The sequence below is a fragment of the Paralichthys olivaceus genome, chromosome 17 (assembly GCF_024713975.1).
Source record: "Paralichthys olivaceus isolate ysfri-2021 chromosome 17, ASM2471397v2, whole genome shotgun sequence".
NCBI classification, from domain to species: Eukaryota; Metazoa; Chordata; class Actinopteri; order Pleuronectiformes; family Paralichthyidae; genus Paralichthys; species Paralichthys olivaceus.
This window is the reverse complement of record NC_091109.1, coordinates 12,083,193-12,103,317: the sequence shown is the minus strand read 5'-3', so window position 1 is coordinate 12,103,317 and position 20,125 is coordinate 12,083,193. Positions and strand designations below refer to the sequence as shown.

The window sequence follows — 20,125 nt, the reverse complement described above, 5'->3', positions numbered from 1 at the left end:
AAATCCTAATAACATGTTTCAGAACAGATCCAAAAACAAAATACAACAAGCACATTTTAGACCACTTTTCAAGAGTTTAAAACTTTAGGATTCCATTGGCATCAATCGAAAACCATCCAACATTTAATTTCACTGATATAACCACAATAAAATCAATATTAAAACACAATATTCACAACTCCAAAGTCATTCACCAGCTTTTAAAAACATCTAAATCTGTAGTAGGTAATCTAAACAAAAAGCTGCATACCTTCTCAATGGAAGTTATCTTCTCAGAGAGACGCTGAGTCTGAAGGTTGAAGCGTTCCAGGTGGTTTGTTAAAAGTTTCCTGCTGGTTCCACAGTCCTCTAGAGGGTCAGAGCTCTGGAGGGTTGTGGGACAGGACTGCTGAGACGTAAAGATAGACTGACAGGGTCCACAGGCCCCACACCTCCCACCCACTTTCTATCCCTGCTTCAGCACATGTGTTGTGGCTAGATCCACAGCAGGCATGAACCAAAAGGGTGGGTGGGTTAGGTGGGTGATAAATTTAGCACGGTGCTTTCCCAGTCAACACCATGCAAGATCAACCGAATGACAAAAGTTATGAGTGGGGGTCAAGAGCTCAACTGGAAACAGGAAAAGTTATTCTGAGTTTATGATTAAAAGTTAGATAGTTACATTTACAGAAAGTCACTAAAAAATACAGTAGTGTCGTATAAATGCTTCTGGTTGAAAAACACTTGAGATTTTTGACATTTATACAGGCAGAGGTCGAATTAATATTTGTTCACTTGTTACAGTACAACACGTATATTGAAAATAATACAATAACCTTGTCTTTTCCGTGCCTCGTAAAGAACTGCTAAAACATATGAATCATACTGCTGAAATTTTTTTTGACTACCTCTGACTTTATCTAAAAAAACATCATCCATCAGTTAAGTAAAGAAAATCGAGGGATATAGCGAATGTGAAATGTTTGAGTTGGAGCCCTAGAGTAGAGACATGTGCTAAAACATAAAGGGGCCAGAATTTACAGAGAGGGCCCAGTTACATGTCCAACATACATGCACTATTCCGTAAGGTGCACAATTAAGTCATTACTGTTCACTCTATGGCCTCAAGCAATGCAGCACATCATTGAATATATTTTGAAAGTTGTTCCTTTATGAAACAAATTGTGTACTTAGAAAACTTAAAAAAGGTTATTATAAGGGTGCACTTCAGGGAACAATCAGATTTCAGCTGGGGCCAATGCCCCCCTGGCCTCGCCCTTGGTTCCCCCCTAGCACTACAAGAAAAGCGAAGGGGAATCTTCTGAGTCATTAAACTTGATCTGCTATACGCACCATGGATCTTTGTAGAAAATTGCATGGCAATCCTCTCAACAGTTGTTAAGATATTTCATTTTGGACTGAAGCGGTTGACTGACTGACATCACAATGAAAAAGAAAACCAGATGACAGGCTCAGTCAGACCCGTGGCAGGAGGGATACAATGTTAGATCACCGCAGACATCAGACACAGACGTCAACCCTTACGACTCATCATCTCTCTATCAGAGTCTGGGTTAGAGTAAGAGTGCTAAAAAGTAACGTGAACATACCTACTTTAAACAGTCAGTCAGTCTCTCACAGCAAAACAAACCTCTTATTCATTATGCTGATTCAACATTTGAGGTTCAAAAGAAAAGTGACAGACAACACTGGATAGATGGAGAGGAAGGAAGGGAATCTAACACACAAAGACCCAAAGATAAGGACAGGGCTCTGATTCAGCTGGCCAATGAACAAAGGACACATTGGGAGAAGGAGAGGACACTGGGACGCTGCCAGTCACATGAAAGAGGGGTGTGGGGGACATAGAGGACGATTTGTCATTAATGCTCTTTTAATGGTAGGAACATCTATGGAATCTATAGGCTACAGAATACTTTGAGTAACTGCTGTAGCATGTACTAACTATCATTAGGGACTGTCATTCACTTTGGTTTAGAGCTCCAAGGCAAAGAGCACCATCTAGTGTTGACAGGGTACAACCACAATGTTCGCCCAAAACCTCTAAGTCTCCTTAACGTAACCTCATTTTCCAAGATTTCACACCAACTGATTTGTAAAAAAACTGACTCTTCAACAGGGCTTTGTACTTGCAGTTCAGCCATTCCAGAGCTAATTAGAGAAGAAGTTAGTTAGTTCTTCTAAAGGCAGCAGAAAAAATATAAAAGCAAATGTGATTTCAATTTAGCGCCTTGTTAGGCGAGAGCTGAATGCTGATTGCCAACATGCCTCAACCACACTGAACTGTCAGCACAACACAGAAAACTGTGGACAAAAGAACTCGCCTCCTGTTTTTCCATAAACAGTTGCAGGGAGACCACAACAATGTCCTGGGATGCAGAAAAACTGGAAATATGTGTACTATTAAACCCTCCCCCTCCTTCGCTGGCTCGCTTTGAAGATTGTCAGACGTGCAGGCGAACATAGTCAGCAGCTTTGGATAAGGAATACTCTGTAAATGCAGAGCAGCCTCAACAAAAAAGAGAGGCATGGGTAACTGCGGACACTGCAGGGCAGACCGGGCCAGACTGGGCCTGCTCAGCCCTGAAATCATCTAGCAGCATGGGTCACCATTCATACAGAGCACTGAGCATGAAACGCCACTGCCAATTAAACTGAGACATAAGTCAGTGTCTTAAAAGTTGAAAAGTCTACATTTAAAAACGCTCTGAGCAGGGATAACACAGGGGAAAAGGAAAAATAACACAAGAACAGGTTGAATTACTTATTTAAAACAAAACTATGTTATCGCTGCTGTAGTTGTCCTACAAGTTTGATAGTTACAGTCGACTAACATATAAAATGTTTGAACAAAGTTTGAACAAATGTTGATGCTCTTGAAAAAAAGTATTAAATTGCATTGCCTTTACATGTATTAGTTAAACTAAATTTTTGTGACTGATACAAAGTGTCCTATGCTATATTGTCCCACTCTGGATCTAACCTTCATTAAATTGACATTGATTTGAACAGTCAAATACTCATTACTGACAGAACAAAGCTTTGTAAGAAACAATACAACTCTAGTTTTTGTTTATAAGAAGCAATAAAACCAAGTATTTAGCTACTTAGCTACTTGTTTGGTTTCAAACTAATATCTAGCAAGTCTGGACTAGTATTTTACATTGTGTTCCAGAACCTCAAATTTGTGTTGGCCTTCTAATTAGGAATTTCTCTCTATAAAATGTCTATTCAATTATCAAGTAGCAAAAAGTGCAAACCTCACCATATTTCTTTCACTCTCATTAGTGCCAAAGTTGATTCAACCAATCTGTTCTCTGCCAAACTGCAGGGTTAGCCTCCAGATGTGCAGACTGGTTTTGATCAAAGCTTCTCTCTCTTGCTAAATGCTCAACAAACTCCTGTTTGCACCTCTGATCCTGTGCACATCAGGGCCACACACACAAGAGACACGAGCCCCAGAGAGTTTACCCATGAGAGCCCTTTAGTGCAGCGGCACGAGATTTCAAGGTGTCAGTCAGTGGCCACAAATAGAGAGCGCAAGAGCAGATAAGGGCTTCAAAGAGAGCAGAGGAAGAGGTCAGAGGTCAGACGGAGCATGTGTTAGTGTGATAAAAGCACAGCCTCAGAAATGAAGAGTGAAGGGAGAAGAAAAGTGAGACAGCAAAAGATGAATCTTTTTTCAAACCTAAGCTGCACTTACATAGCAAGAACCTTATCTTGACAGCACCCATCGATGACAGCTCCAGCTTCTCTGCTCCCTCCATCCCATCCTCCCATTCCATGTCTACCATCCAACCCCTGCCACGACCTACATGTCAACTCAATTTAGAAAATTGCCATTACAGAAAGCAGACCCCCTTTTCTACCAAACGACCCAGGCTCACGGCAGATAAATAGGCTTTTAAAGTGCATTAATGAGCGGATATGTCCAGCAATGGGAGCAACTCTACAGCCGACGTAAAACAAATGAGATTAAGAGATTCGATGATGGAATAAATATGTAATAGAAGGTGAACAGTGCTCTGTACCTTTCATTGCGCCTATGATTCCGGATGTTATTTGTTGAACAGATTATCTCCAGTAAAAGTCAGTATCCAAAACCAGAACACTTGAAAAAAAAAAAAGCATGAGGAAAGAAGAGATAGCATGAACATAGAAGACAAGGAAACAGAAAGAGTGAGACTGCCACAGGGTAGGACTGGAAGAACTGTCAGAGACACATGAAGCCACTGGCGGCTCACTAGTAACCACAGCCCACTAAACCACAGGGTGGGCTTGGCGGTGTCACCAGTGTTGGCCCATTAAGGCAGCAACAGGCACAGTTAGAGAGTCAGCCTGGCATCTGGGAGTGGGTCACCAAGAGACGAGACGTACACCTGCAGTGTGTCTGACAGCGCTAACGGACATTATGATGGATATGAATAGAAAATGGGAATCTGTCCTAATGAGGTCCGGCGAGGAATGATTCACCCAGCAGAGATAAGAATGGGAGGAATCCCTTTTTATTTCCTCCAGTGGCCCTGATGAGTCGAACAGAGGGACAGTAGAGCAGAAAAAAAAAAAATCAACAGCTCTGGAGCAGAACCACTTTCCCACATGGCTGAAGACCAACGGCAATAACGGACATAACCAATTGAGACAAACATGACAACCGTGTTCCTGCAGGAGATACGTTTGAGTGCTCCATCACCCCCTGTCTCTTTCTGCTGAATAATGATTAATGCCACAAAAATAGGCCCTAAAACTAAAGTTTGTGTGTGAAATTCAGTCTATTCTAGATAAGACTGTTAGATTTCTTTACTGGGCTGCACTACTCCAACTGTGTTATTCATTTATGCCTATATTAGGTTCATGGGGAGTCGAAATCACAAAAAGTCTCTTGCTTGCTTTTTACTCACAGTTCATTTTCATCTCTTTTTTCCACATAATTCAAGAAACTATGAAGTGCTATTTTGACCATTCATAATTAGAAGCTGGCAAGTAATACAAGCTGGTTTAACCTATAGGTGAGTTTAATTATAGCACTATAGCAATGAAAGCATGAAGAACGGCCCCTTAAGTATATTAACAGATTTTTATATAAACGGCAAACATGTTAACAACATTTACCTATTCACTCATTGGTCAGACATGAGCCAACAAAAAAGTCACAGGCTGACATCTGAAACTTTAATGACCCTTACTGACCACATGTGGCAGCAAACACACCAACATGAGTCCAACTGTTTAGAGCATTTCAGACAAGTGTTTATTGTGAAGGAAAACATGCAAACTGAGCAGTTTATGGCCTCAGTGAGATTAAGCTGACCTCTGGTCCCAAGTGGAGAGAGACCCGAGGTAAGCCAATGTGGAACAGGCTCAATAAATGCAGAAAAAGGATTCATTAGAACACATTTAAATCTGAGTGAGTATGAGTATTACTATTTATTTACTATCAGGTTTTGACATGAGTCCCTGTGATAGGTTTAAATCAGAATAATAAGAGATAAAATGGTATCACTGATGTAAGGAGAAGTACATTTTTAATACAAGTACATGGAAACATGTGTACACACCTCCACACACACTTCTACCATCCCAGGCATCCCGTGCAAACACTTTCCTATAAAAGGCAAACTGTTAGCGCCAACATGGCAACAGACCAGCGACAATGATGAGCAGCACCAGGTGCAGGTGAATGTTCACATACGTCTGTCACCTCAGCACCGTTGGCCAGTCAGACTTCAGCACTTCATGATGACTCCTCTTCAAGTCATCACCCGCGTCTGAGCGGTGCTAACTGGCTTGTCAAGAGGGGCTGATAAACGACACCTGGAACCACCTGAAAACACAGTGACCTCACGCGCTCTGATACATGAACATCCCCTGTTTTAATCAGACATGGGACAAACCTATTTTTAATTCGATGATTAAACCCGTGTGGAGAACCAGATGAGAGGGTTTCCGATTCTAACACAGGACTCGCTGCATCAGGCTGCCGATCAGACATGACTGAGAGATTCGCATTTCAAATATCTGAAATGAAACAACTGACACATGCAGCCATTAAGTGCTGTGGTCTTTATGAGTCACCGCTCTCTGCGTGAGTCATTCATAAGGCAGGGGTTAGTGAAACACACTGGGGATTGGATGATGCAGTGTTTATTTGTGTTGGAGGTGTGTCAGTGTATGTATGGAAGTCGGGGGGGTTAAGGAGTAGGATGATGGTTTCACCAAACAATCAGAACATGTCAGCTAACTGTGTAAAGAGTTGGGCTTTAAAAGACTATATCTGATTTTACTTTTGTAACTCTTGCCAACTAATTTCATTAGTTATGATAACATGTACTAACTTAAACTGATTTTAGATGAGAGAGGGGGACGGACTGAAGTCAAACAAGTTGAACGGTCTTTACTTTTATTAAAATGTTTTTTACTTTTATTTAAAGAAAATGGTTGGAGCCTCTTTGCAAAACGGAACACGGGATAATAATCATTTAATGTCGACTACTTTGTTTCCCACAGAGGCAGAAAAGCATCGACCATCTAGTTTGACGATGTTGTTTCTAGTTGTGGGAGTATCAGTTAGTGAGGTAGGAATAAACATGTTAATGGATGGATCAAAGTCCATTAGGGTTTCTATGTAGGCACTCTCACTCAATTGCTGACACAATTAGGCCACTCTAGCCTGTGTGTGTGTGTGTGTGTGTATACTTGGCAACACACCACCTATTGTGTCAACACAACCGCTGCTGAGGTCTAATCTTTTTAACATCTGAAAGGTCATACAACACAAACAGGGAAGTTTGTACCTAAGTGCCAGGAATGGTGATTGATTATCAATATCAGAAAATTGCTTTATCAGTAGGAATTACCTACAAAATACAATACATTTAATTATTCCTTTTACCTATGTTGCTCCTCATGCAGGTTTAGATGTTGCATTACAAATTTTAACTAATGTGCTTTCCATCACCCAGGTATCAATGCAGACAGGAAAGAATGTGAGTTCTGCAGACGGCAGGGTTGTTTGTGTGGCTGAGCTCCCCCTCAGCACAAAGTAATGTGGGGAGAGAACAAACGGACTCAGGAGACCAGCCAATAGCCAACAATAAAAAAACAAAGAGGCTGCGGGGTCTTTTTCCTCCAGGTCAGGAAAGAACCCATTGAATTTTGGTGCAGATCCAGATCAGGTGGCGGATCCAAGAATTATTATTTCAAAATGTCTAATGTTTTCCCAGGGAATAATGCATGGATCATGATGTGTGAAATCTTGACTAAACTAACTAGCTTGACTAAATTTAAGGGGACTGTTGGGCCTTGGCGGAGGTTTGTGCTCTAGTGAGAGCTGTAGTTTCATATATGATAATATGTTACAGGCAATGTTTTTTTGTAATATTTTTACCTTTTGAAGAAATATTTTGCTGACATTTATTTACCTTTCACTAAATGCACTACATACATTTTTATTGAACTGTGTTTTCTTCTGAACTGCTTCCCTTTACTGAAAGGGTTTCAGTAAATTCAACTTCAATAATTTGACCCAAAGTGCTATGAAATAGAAAAGTTCACTTTTTGCGACGAGGACTAACATGTGAAACAAAAATGTACACCAGACAATGTGTTACTTTTAGACTAAGAAAGATAAAAGTATGACCCGCTACTCATATTGTAAAAAAAAATACTACAACTACTAAAAATGCTAAAAGGCAGATAGAGAGAGACATCTTGTAAACATTTTTAAAAGTACTACCAAAATCAAAAAACTGCAGAAATATATAATGAAGAGAGGCCAGAACCATATAAAATGTATGTAAAGCTATAATATCTGTATCACACAGACACAGACCAAACAAGAAGCTGTTACCATGGTGAGGAGTGTAAAGTTTGGCTTTTTCTGCACAGCCAGGGTCTGTTGTTGATTCACCTCATCATCGCTACACATGGTGTCATTGACAAAGAAAAACAGAGAGCGAAAGGTCAGCTCACATCCCAAGGAAGGAAAGGAAGTAAAAAGTGTGTGTGTGTGTGTGTGTGTGTGTGTGTGTGTGTGTGTGTGTGTGTGTGTGTGTGTGTGTGTGTGTGTGTGTGTGTGTGTGTGTGTGTGTGCACAGGAACGTACAGTATGTTGGCTGTGGGTGATGGGTCATTCTTTCTCTCCCATGAAACCTTCGGACACTCTAACAGAGGAATCTTTTTGTGAGAAGAACCAGTTGACTAGCTGATGTACTTACGAGATGACCATTGAGACAGAAGACTTCAGTTTTCTTCCTCCAGTGTCCAGCTCCCGAACGTCGCCTGGTCCTGAAAACAAATCATTAACTTAGTCACTAAAGTGTGCTGGGAAGTTTAACTTCGTTTTACAGCTTTGGTTTCCTTTTCCTGTTAAAAACACAATTTCACACCAGTCCACTTGTATATTTTCTATGTTCTTAGTCAGCAAAACACAAATAATTGAATTGACTGCATGAGACAATTGTATTTCTTGGACAGCATGTGACATTTTCAAAAACAAATCTGAAAGTACAAGGTAAAAGCAGACAATATAAACTGCTGGAGTGGATGCTCATTACATTCCACGTAAGCAATTCAAAGTGAGGCAACTAATACATTTGCACAACTTATTCACATGTCGAATGCCTGTCAATTAATCTGCCACAATGAAGCATTGTTTCTGTGACCCACATCGGCTTACCCAGCCTACACATAACCACGGTCTGTGAGGGAACCCAGCAGCTCTGCAGTACAATAATGATTAGAATATGTCTCAAATGCATCAGCCTCAGGAACTAGAGGACTAGAGAACTGACATATACACATATTTCTGCTGTTTATACCAGAGTTGCCCGTTCGATATTTCTGGGTGTAGTAGCTATTGGGGCATTCGATGTCAAATCATCTCACTTTCTCACACCGTCACAGGTCTTAATCAAAGCATGCTGATTTGATCATATATAGACACCCAGGGAATTGATATTGCATGTGACTTATATTGCAGTTAAGGGAGATATGGGCTGACGAAGTCTGAACTTTTTGGGGGAACACTGTGACTTTGACTGGCCACTTAATATAAGTGAGGAAACGGTTGTCATATAATTTGAGAGCATTTTTTCTGGTGCACATTTTATCTAAAATGTCTCTGATGACCAATTTAAAACAATAACAGCATTAGTGTTTATAATAGTTCACATTAAATGTTTTGCAAAACTATGTTTCAATGTTGAGCTGTTGATCAGCCTTTGCTTGTGCTATAAGACTTTGGAAAGACAGTCTAGTGCCATTTTTGAGGCAAAGGGTGGACACAGCATAGAGAGATGTGATTGTGGGGTTTTCTGTTTATTGTACCTTGTATGAAATTAACTGCTAAATATAAATATTCAGGGATATATATTTTGAAAGGATCCTCACATTAACTTTACTGCCTAAAGCTTCTTCACAGTACATCAAAATTGCAAATTACTTATGGTGATAACATGATTCAATTTTATTTGTATAGCGCCAAATCATAATTTACATTATCTCAAGGCAAATTACATAGAAGGTCAAGACCTTGAAATCTAAGAAGTATCTGAGAAGCAAAAAAGCCAGATGCTAAATGATTCTAGTCTTTCTGCATCGATCGAAGCCAGCTTCTTTTCCTTCTTGTTTTCCCTTTCCCTCTTTTGTGAAACAATGTCTTCAGCATTGGTTTCTTAGAAACCACCATTGCTCAATGAGACATAAGGGTTGTGCAAACTGTACTTGAGACCCTCACATCTTCTTGCAGTTACTTCTAACTGCCAATAGAGGCTGATAACTTGTGCCTTTATTAGACAATTCAAAGAAGAGAAAAGAGATTGTGAGATAAAGTGGAAGCTGTTCTTACAAAGAACCTGCTGCAGATTCAGGTTGAGATTGTTGATTTAACAAGATACACACCTTAGATTACGGAGCCTCACAGATGCTTTTAAATTAGCAGGTCAGCAGATCTGTATGTGACGACGAGAAGCCCAAAGGATAATCCAAAGCTTGTTTTCAAAAACTTGTGATGTCAAACCTATACTCGGGTGCACATCCAAAGAACACACAGCTTCTTAAAAGCATGCTGTTCCACCCCAGCTGTCTTTATATCGTCATGTGTTTCTGTGCCGTTTGTTCTCAAGTTGCAGGTTACAGAAATACCAAAGTGCAGAAAACATCCACTCCTAAATCCTTTCAGTGCAACATTTAGGGGATTTTGCTTTTGGTTTTCTAAACAGCACTGTCTGTAAGAACAAATCAGCTCTGACCCACAAGTTTTTGGGGGATTGATTTACTGGAACAAAAGAGGTGGGGTTGTTTTGAGGATTATAGAACTATAAATCATCCCTGTTTTGCATGTTTTCATGTTTGATGTCATGGCAACCAAGCCCACCCAAATCATACTTCCAACATGTGTCAGCTAATCATTAAACACTCAGACATAATGCACAACAAGAACCCCCCCCCCCTCCACCTATGTTCAGGTGGAGCTTTGTTTCACCACCAGCACTGAGCCGTGTCCCCCAGCAGGAGAGATGCACTGAGCATCTGCTTCCAATAGCTTCTTAACCTCCCCCCTTCCTCGTCCACTGAGGGGGTCTGTGGGAGGAGGTAGACCCATTGGACCTATCTGAAGACCAAGCCCCAGCTCTCTGGACCGGGGCCCCCAAAACAATGATGCAACACCCAACAGGCTTATGTAACTGACTTCTGCTGGCAGTTTCTCACTCTGAAACACAGAAGGTGGAGACCCTGGGAACACTCACAACAAATAATTACACTGGCCTCCTCTTGCATATTCATACAATGGAACAGTGGATGGATCATATTTAAGCACTGACACACCAAAGTTAAAAAAAAATAATACTTTAAATAGCCTATGCATAGAGTTTTAAGTATGCACGGTGTCTTTGGTCACCAAAGCTTCACATTGACCATCAATGGTGTCTCTCAGTGTGATCTGGTCCTTTTTCTCCTGTCATGTTTCTAGTCCTTTCTTCTGCATAAATGCTCAAGAGTTGTTTTATACATTCACTGAACTCTGGATAAACTCCTGATGTTGTCCAGAGCAACTGTATGTGAGAACGCAAATGTCCGAGTGAGAAGCTCCAGACTTTCACCCAGCCGACCCTGTGCAGAATGTCTGAATGAGCCCATGTGAGGATAAAGGAGGTCCTCGGGAAGATTCACTGTGAACGAGTGAGCATGTTAAAGATGTCCCAAACACACGGCAGATGAAAAATTAAAAAACAAAAAGAATACAAGTTAGAAGACAGCGACTTAGATGTCAAGACAGCTTTTGGTGATGAGGACCAACACTATGTGCTGTAAACAAAAACACGTTATCTCCACAGTGGAATTATAACATAACGTTGTTCCTGCTGCTCCACCCCTCAACTGAACACTGAGGTTTCAGTGTTGTTGAACGCGTCTGAGCAGAGAATCTCCAACTGTGTTTTTCATGTTTTAAAGGGAAACTCTGGAGAAAGTTGTTTTAGTAGAAGGGCATCCTCCCAGCAGTGAATTATTCTTGTACATGGCACAATATGCACTTTATTTTTGTGCAATTTTAAATCAGTGGGTTCACTGTTCAGTGACACTATGCCATGTAAATATCTTTTTTAGAATAAAGTGAAATGGTGCATTTTAATAAGGTAGTTTACACAATTTCTCTGCAGTATCATATCGTATCAAATGATATTGTATTGCAAAATATCATGATATATCCCATTGTGACCATGATATGCATAGTATTGTGAGGTCCTTGCCAATACACAGCTCTAATGTAAACTGTCTACATGACGGCACCTAGTGTGCAGAAAATGATAAGCACTTGCTAAACTGTTAAACGTTTCATAAATTTCAGATAAAACAAAAACAATTTTATAAATGATACTGCTCACTCTACTTGCATAATAAGCTTTATTTTGATTGAACTATATTATAATGCTATTGCAGATAATTATATCAAGACAATTATATCCAATTATATCAATTAGATTCTATTATATCTGATCCACTGTGGTTAAACAGTAACAAAAGTTGGCCTGCGGACCAAAAAATCAGTGGGAATGAACAAATTGTGAAGAGAATTGGCTTGATCGATCAAGAGCAGAAGTGTTGTCACGATCCGTGTGGGTTCACTGACCCTGGTGGAGAGGAATGGCTGCTAATTAGCTTCCTTATTCACTTCCAAGTATGGAGGAAAATCAGGAAAACAGCCTTTCTAATTAGCCATGGCTTGTTTATTTTGGCAGATTATAAACACAGGACTAACTGCCAAATAAGAAGGAGAGGAAAACACTTGAGCAGTGCATGCTGTATGTGGCTTGTTGTTTGTATAAACTATTTTATATTATTAGACTAAATATGCACTGCATTTTTGGGTGCACTGTATAAACATGCAGCGCAATGATGTGCTTACTCCTACATCGCTGCAAATCATTGTGATATACACTGGGTTTCAGAGAGGAGGAAAAGCCATCATAAAACATGCAGTATCTACCCCACCAGACCCCTTAAGAAAAAGCGCATTTTAAAAGTTGCTTCGTCAATTATCACCGCTACAGAACATGTAAGCAGGAGCCTTAACATGTAACAGGAGTCATCAACACCCTCTGCTAAATTCGGCTGCAAAAATAGTCCACTATGCAGCACTTCATTTTAAAATACCACCACTTTATAAAGACAACATTTTAAATGACAAGTATAAAGATAGGTGATATTCCATCTGCTAAATAGTACTCGACAACACTCAATGATGACATTTTCTAAAGAAGTTTGGCACTGTGGTCCTCTCCCAGACCTCTACCACTGCCCTGTCCTCTTGCTGTGGTATTAGATGTCATGTCCTGTGTAACATTATACATATCTGGCTTGAGTCTTTGGTTTCACGAGTTTTAAAACCGCAAACTCATCGCTGCTCATTTTCTTTTCTATCCTGATTGAGGTGCTGTGAGCCGGTGTGGAGAGGATGGTGTCGCCTGAATTAGTCTCCACCTGCCGGAGGATGATGTCCTCACCTGGACGTGCAGGCTCACGCTAAAGTGTTAAAAAAAAACATTTTAAATATAGCGTCCGTAAACACCACCCGAGACCAAAAGCAAAGGGCTTTGTTGCAAGTTGCGTTCACGGACTTAAAACTTTATAAAAGTTCTTTTCTGCACCAAAATCCACCAGACTGAGAAAAAATGTCCTAATTCCACGTTAGAAAGCTGCGAGAGGTTTAAGTTCCCATGCACAGACATTCAGCCCCACTCACTTACCGATGCTGTTCTGCAGGAGACGACTCGCTTCTAATGGCTGTTAACCACCGCACTCCTGTAGGATCCACACACGTACACGGACACGCACACTTTACTGTTACTCACGAAGACCCGCTGCTGCCCACCGAGGTCATGTGGTCCGTCGTTTGCGAAAACTCCGTCACACCAGCCGCAGCTTGAAAAGTGATGCGTGTCTATTTGTGGTGTTACGGTACGTGTGCTTGGAGCGTAAAATCAAGTTTGAGAGTTTATTATGGACGTTTGAGAAAATAGTAAAAAAAAAAAATTTACTTTATGACATTCAAATCTGTTTTTATGAAATATTATTTGAACATATCCTGAACAAAGAATTTTCACCTCACTCTTGTTAAGGATGAACCCCACTGTCTGTTTTTTAAAGTAGTTTTTAAGTAATTTCACTACAGAAAAGTTTATAAAATTAAAAAGAAAGTCAAAAAGAAAGCAGTCTGTTAAATGCAGTGAATGATGCATTAATATAATTATATTGTAATTTAGTAATTGAGTATGACTCACAGTCGACCAATTCACAGTTGTCCAAATGATCCCTCCTAGTTTCTTTTCCTGAGTTATTTCAGGCTTTTATTTTGAAGGCAAGTTAACGTTAGCATCGATATTCATATTCTTGTTGAACTCTTGTCTGGCTTGACTCAGCTCTTTCCTCTTCTGGGACTCATTACTTTCCTGTCAGATACATTGTATTGACCAGAAGTCACACAAAAGGCTCAGAATACATGAACATGTAATTTAATCTCTATAATAAATCAGCAAAGTGTACAGCAGGTCCTCTTTCCTCTCTCCTTATTGGAAAGAGCAACTTTCTCCTCATCTGTCTGTTATTATTCAATAGCCTGACAGTCATCTCTCTCTTACACACACACACACACACATTCAAAGGGTTTTTGTTGCACTGACTTATGGGGTCAGCCTCAATGTGATTGCCAATCAATTCCCAGTCCCACATATCCTGTCCATTAAAAACTAGCCCAGATAAACATTCACAGTTGGAGCTGCTCCCATCACCACTTCACTGGCTTTTAAAATGCAAAACACTGGTGGTGAACAGCTCGCCCTCGCTCACTGTCACACCCCTTTAGAGAGAAGAGGACACATCATTCACTTTCTATGTGAGTTGGTGCATAAGAAAGGTAACCATATGACTGTTTGACTGGCTCATCACCTCTGCTCTTAGTTCACTTTGCCTCCTTTGAATAGTCTCCGCAGTGGCAAGTTTTCATGTTGCTATGGGAAACAGGCCGGTGGCAAACAAATGAACCCTAACCACAGACAGAATGGCTGATGAGCCTGTAGTGAACATGAAACTCAGCAGCAGCCATATGGAAAACAGAGGGATGATTTACTTGGGAGGTGGGGACCTGTAGGTCGGCAACAAAGCCCACAAGTTTCACTCCATCCCTCCTCCACTGTCATGCCACTCTGAGTTATGCAGCATTCTGGCTGCAAATGTTTCCCCATCTTCACAATCCTATGTTAACCATGAAAGATAAAGCAGCCATTGTTGCTGAACAGTGCGTTCCATAAATGCCAGTATTTAGCTCAGATTTGAAAGTTGTATAGTAGAGTGTAAGGGAGTGTAGACAGGCAGATCACAGACATGCCAAGTGACCTTCTGCTGCTATCAGGTGGTTTCTTATTGTTCCCTGAGTACAAAGACAGCACCACACCGAGCAGTCATATCAGTAAACTGAATGTATCAGTACAGACTGAAACGTAACAGTAAGATAGATGAAAATGTATTTTGCATTATTGTTCTATTTCCAAATCAGTGTTGGTGCCACTGAAAAAAGTAATCTAACACATATCTTCTTACAGTGGTACCTGGTTCAATATATTTAAAACTGATCTCCAAAAAGGTGAGTTTTGATTATGCTTCCTCTGCTTGTTACATTTCCTGTGCTCCCGCTTCAGCTCTTCTCCTCCTTTTTTTTCTTCTGCGCTTGGATTTTCTTTTGCAACAATTCAAAAGTCAAAATTCCCCAACCAAAAGAATGCCAGGTGGAGTAAAGCCAAATGAAATTGGCTGATAGAGTGGTAAAAATCATTGCAAAATCTGAATGTGAAACTAAACCACGTTCTGCTCTTAAACCGAAAGAGCAAGCTCTTGAATAAATAAAGGGAAAAAAGAACATACTTCTGGGCCACCCAGAAAATTGCATCAGGGAATATTTTATAATCAACATTAAGAGAAAATATTATTAACCAATAGCTTTGCCAAGTCATACTAGGTTGCAACATATTAGATTTTTTTCTAAATAATAATAAAAGCTACAGTTAAACCGAGTATACCCACATCAATTGGTTAAAGTTAGAGTAACATTGTGGTCTTCATTGAATAATGAAACTTTTTTTAAAAGAATGACTTAAAGCATGAGACACATTTACTTCATACACAAACCACAGACATTCCTCAACCAAAGAGCTTTTATTACCTAACCTGACCACATGCAGGAGTCAAACTCTGCTGTCTGATGTGAAAATCCTGCTCTGTGACTACCATCAAACCAACCATCACTTTATATGTTGTGGGCTGTGCAGTAAGTTGAAGACCCACTTCCTTCCTTCAGAAGGAAATCCATGCCGTCATAGGTTGCCATATGTTATAGGCTCCAAGAATGTGTCCTTTCAAATTATAATTGAGAAAAAGACGCAATATAAACAAATTCTAGGAAACAGGGTTGAACCCTGACATGATGGCTTGTTAGATCCCACATATTACTTGTTAAGAGCAGGAAAAATTAGGCTGCACTCAGAGGAAGAAAGAAAGAACACATCCATCTGCTGAGGCTTGCTGACTCCTGCATTTTACTCATAATCTTTATTGAGGGCCACCATCTTGTATCCACTTGCATCAGTTGCCTCCTGTCTGTGCTTCATTGAGACATTTCTGATCCACGTCTTTGTCTCCTCCTCAGTCAGTGTTTGTTCTGTCCCCCAGCAGATTGTGTAGCGGGCAAAAAATACATTAATATAAATTCATGGGCACAGGTAAAAATGGACAAACCCTGGTGGACAGCGAGTGAGAACAAATGTATTTTTCTCTCTGAAAGCAGAAATCAAAATGACTGTGCCATTTTTCTAAATCAGCGAAAACTTGTCAGCAGCAAAGATTTGCTTTAGTGTGAGAGCCTAGGACATCAGCTTTGACTCTTCATGGCTGATTCTGAGCTTTGTGGGTGCAGGCGGGAGCAGGTTTGCAAAAAATGACCCGACTCTGCTGGAGCAGCATTAGCCTTGGCTTATGTAGCTTGGACATCTCAGGCCATGTGAATGCAGGTCTGCATCGACTCCTCAGGGAAACATCTGGCTCCTCGATTGCTGAATGTTGAACGTTATGTTCACCAGCTCGTAACAAACCTTGTCTGTCTGCAGTTTGTTACTGGGCAGGTATAATGTAGAGTGCGTTGAGTTAAGCATTTTTGCAGGGCTGCTGGTATTGAAAATGCAACCAAACCAAAACCGTGATCTCATGGACAAGAAAACTTCTCAGAGCTGAGTGGTACTGCAGAATTGTTTAAATGTTACATCTTTCACATTACAGATAGCTATGGAATCTATTGTTAATATCAAAAAAGGATTACTGCGGTTTTAAGTTTCTCTCTCTTCCACTTTCCCCCTTTAACTAAATGGTCTAAGTTCATTGTAGACCTTGTTGAGTCTTCTTATGCTATTACACTTACTTTTCTTCTCTTTCCCCTTGTGGCATATTACATTTCAAGCCATTGGATTTGTGTGTGTCTGTGTATGTGCTGAGCTCTGCACTATATGCATGCATTACCCAACGGTCAACATTTGGTCAGCCATCCCATAATGGTTTCTTGGAGTAAGATGAAGGCCAATTATGTTAATTTGACTTTCTTGTCTGCGGGAAAGTGTATCATTAGATCCACGTTGTTTCTCTGAATGCCGCCCCTTCGGTCTGACCGAAATACAGTCCACTACGCGTTTTAAACAGGACCAGGTTCTCCAGTGCTGCAGGAGTGGCTTGATGACAATTCCATTTGGAGCTGGATGCACGAGAAGCACATCTGGCTCCAGCAGCGGCCTTTGAGATTGTGACGTTGCACACATGGGTTCGACATCTAATGGGAGAGCAGGGGCAAGCCACGAGGCTCTCGAACTTTACTTGAAACAGACAGGCTGAGTGAAGGCCATCTGAAAAACATCATCAAGTGAGTCATAGCAGAAGAATTAGAAGTCAGCCTGGGATAGTGATACCCCCACTGAAGACTTCCATCTGATTAATAAATAACTTTAACCCTTACCTTTCAGCATCATCAGACATGCTATGTTAACTTATCTACATATTTTGACATTGTTTGGGCCTAACCAGCAAACCACCTCAGTGATTGTGTGACTGTGTACTGTGAGTTATTTTGCGAGAGGAGGGCTCATGAAGTTTTCTAAAAGACAAAGCTGATTATGCAATGAACATAAAATTGTGCTCATTAAATTTAACTGCAATCTGCCCATAATACTTTTTTCCCATTACATTTTGGACCGTGACTTTAAAATGCTTTTATTTGTTTTTGAAGCACTCCATGGTCTTGCACTGCAGAGGCTACATGTCTCATAAACGTAGAGTGTATGAACCAGTTGGGCTCCTCAGGCTTTTGATTGAGTTGATTATTTTATATCTATTTTTAAATGTTTTATTCAATTTAACTCATCTGTTAAAACTTATTATAGTCTTTAGAAGCAATTTTATGGTATTTTATTCTATAAAACGTTCACAACCATCTTTGGTTTCACAGATTAATTTTCCATCATCACACAAAAATGCTGTAAGAAAATAATAATGATAAAGTATCACCTGTTGCTGAGGTTACAACAATCAAGTACAAACTTTGCCTGGATGATCAACATCTATCCACATAATAATACTGCGGAACAGCATGGCAGGTAAAGATTAGAGCAAGAAAGTTTGCCTTAAAAACATACACTCTGGCTGCTTTTAATTTCTTCCCCAAATGAAGGGATATTTTCGAACTTAATGATGTTTGGGAGCAATAGCTGATTTTGGGTCTGTCTCATTTTTGCATGCCAAATGAGTGTGCATTCTTGGCAGGGGGTTGTCGTGTCTGTAGAGGGCATTTAACCGTGCTGCTCGTCGTCTGTGGCGAGGAAAAACCCCAGTAATGAGGTCAAACTAACAGTGTACTCTGGCAGCAAAGGCAACACTAACAAGACCTCTTTTATTCCATTGTTCTGTATATCGCTGGACGAGACTGGATTGAAGTCTATTTTATTCTGCACGGCTGAAAATGTTTCCCGTCTTTACTTTTAATTGTATTTTGCAGTTATGGGTTGCAACTCCATTTGTTTACGTTGATGAGAAAGATGTGGTGCGTGCCAGTAAGTGCTCATAATGGCCATCTGAGAGAAATAGACATGAGAGAAAAAAGTTGTGGAAAAGCATTCATCATCATCATCATCATCGTCCATGTGCCTAATGATGGAGTCCACCACAGCAGGAAATGACCTGAGAGAAAATTCGCCTGCTGAAAATTGCAGTCTTGTCAACAATGCACCATTAAAGTGCTTGAGAATCCTCACCCACTGCAATCTATTACTTGTGTTTTAATTACAGTGCAGGGCCAAGATGGCTAAATGAGATGTTATTCAGGGCCGACAAGGTACTTTAATGAGTGTAATTTTGGACAGCAGAATCGCTTTGATTGCACAGCACTCTGCTCGGGTTTGAACTTTGTCCCACACGCAGGGTGAAGGCCGCATGAGGTTTTAGAAGGAAAAAATAGAAAACTACATTTTCTGAGTTTAGTTTCCCACAGCTGTCATTTACCATTCTCTTACCAGGGGTCTGCGCACCCCGAGGAGAAACTATTGGATGTAAGCTGACAAGATCATTCGAGGTCTTGACGAATTAATGTGTTTTAAACCATTACAACATGTGCTGAAGGTGGTATATAGAACTCCACTTGTGCTTTAAAAAGGGACCCTATGTGTAATCTAAATACATATATATATACACTGTATAGAGAGAGATATATAGAGATATAGAGAGATATAGATAGATAGATAGAGATATAGATAGATATAGATAGATAGATAGAGATATAGATAGATATAGATAGATAGAGATAGATAGATAGATAGAGATATAGAGAGATATAGATAGATAGATAGAGATATAGATAGATAGATACATCAGATAAATAAGAAGTCCTACATCACTTGTAACATGTATGATATCCTTTTGAACGTTATAAAGAGAATTGCTGTGTTACAGGGGTGTCTCCAGGGGAAGGGTTTGTGTGTGTGTGTGTGTGTGTGTGTGTGTGTGTGTGTGTGTGTGTGTGTGTGTGTGTGTGTGTGTGTGTGTGTGTGTGTGTGTGTGCGTACGTGTGTTGACCTATCACAGAATGGATGTGATCCTGTAACATTTAATTCCAGACTGACCCCATAAATTTCTCCCACATATTAAATCCTGTCTAATTACAGTGCATGCTTTCAGCAGCCTTGGGTAACAGCTCTGTCTGTCTGGGAGACGGTGCTGCACTGTAGAAAATGTTTAAGCTTACTGTGTCAGCAGAAGATAAGACAAAGTCAATGCTAGACCCAAGCACTTTTTTTGATTTGGGTATTTTTCTAGTAGGATATTTAATCGTTTGTATGCAGGTATGCAAGTATGTATGTATGTATATATGTATTTATACATACATAAGCCTATATATTTTGTTCAATGCATTCATTTGCTTGTGTTTAAAACATCTATCTATCTATCTATCTATTTATCTATCTGTCTCACAGAAGAATTTTCTATTTTCATGAACAACACCATGTGACCTCGCACATATGGTGTTCTCAGGCTGCTGTCTTTT

The 20,125-nt window shown here is 40.2% G+C and overlaps 1 protein-coding gene across 3 annotated transcripts in view; it reads right to left on the bottom strand.

Annotated features, from left to right (window-relative positions):
* Window positions 1-13,410, bottom strand: part of svila (supervillin a) — a 67,932-nt gene extending 54,522 nt beyond the window's left edge. Inside the window, exons 1-3 of one of the 3 annotated variants that reach the window (XM_069512518.1) lie at window positions 13,248-13,409; window positions 13,005-13,023; window positions 8,217-8,286 (exon numbers count right to left, since the gene is read on the bottom strand). The gene's annotated coding sequence lies outside the window, so the exon portion shown is untranslated. Of the gene's footprint in view, window positions 1-250; window positions 411-8,216; window positions 8,287-13,004; window positions 13,024-13,247 lie in introns of those variants that run through there. The other 2 variants (XM_069512517.1, XM_069512519.1) reach the window with 2 other exon arrangements.
* Window positions 13,411-20,125: the final 6,715 nt, after the last annotated feature.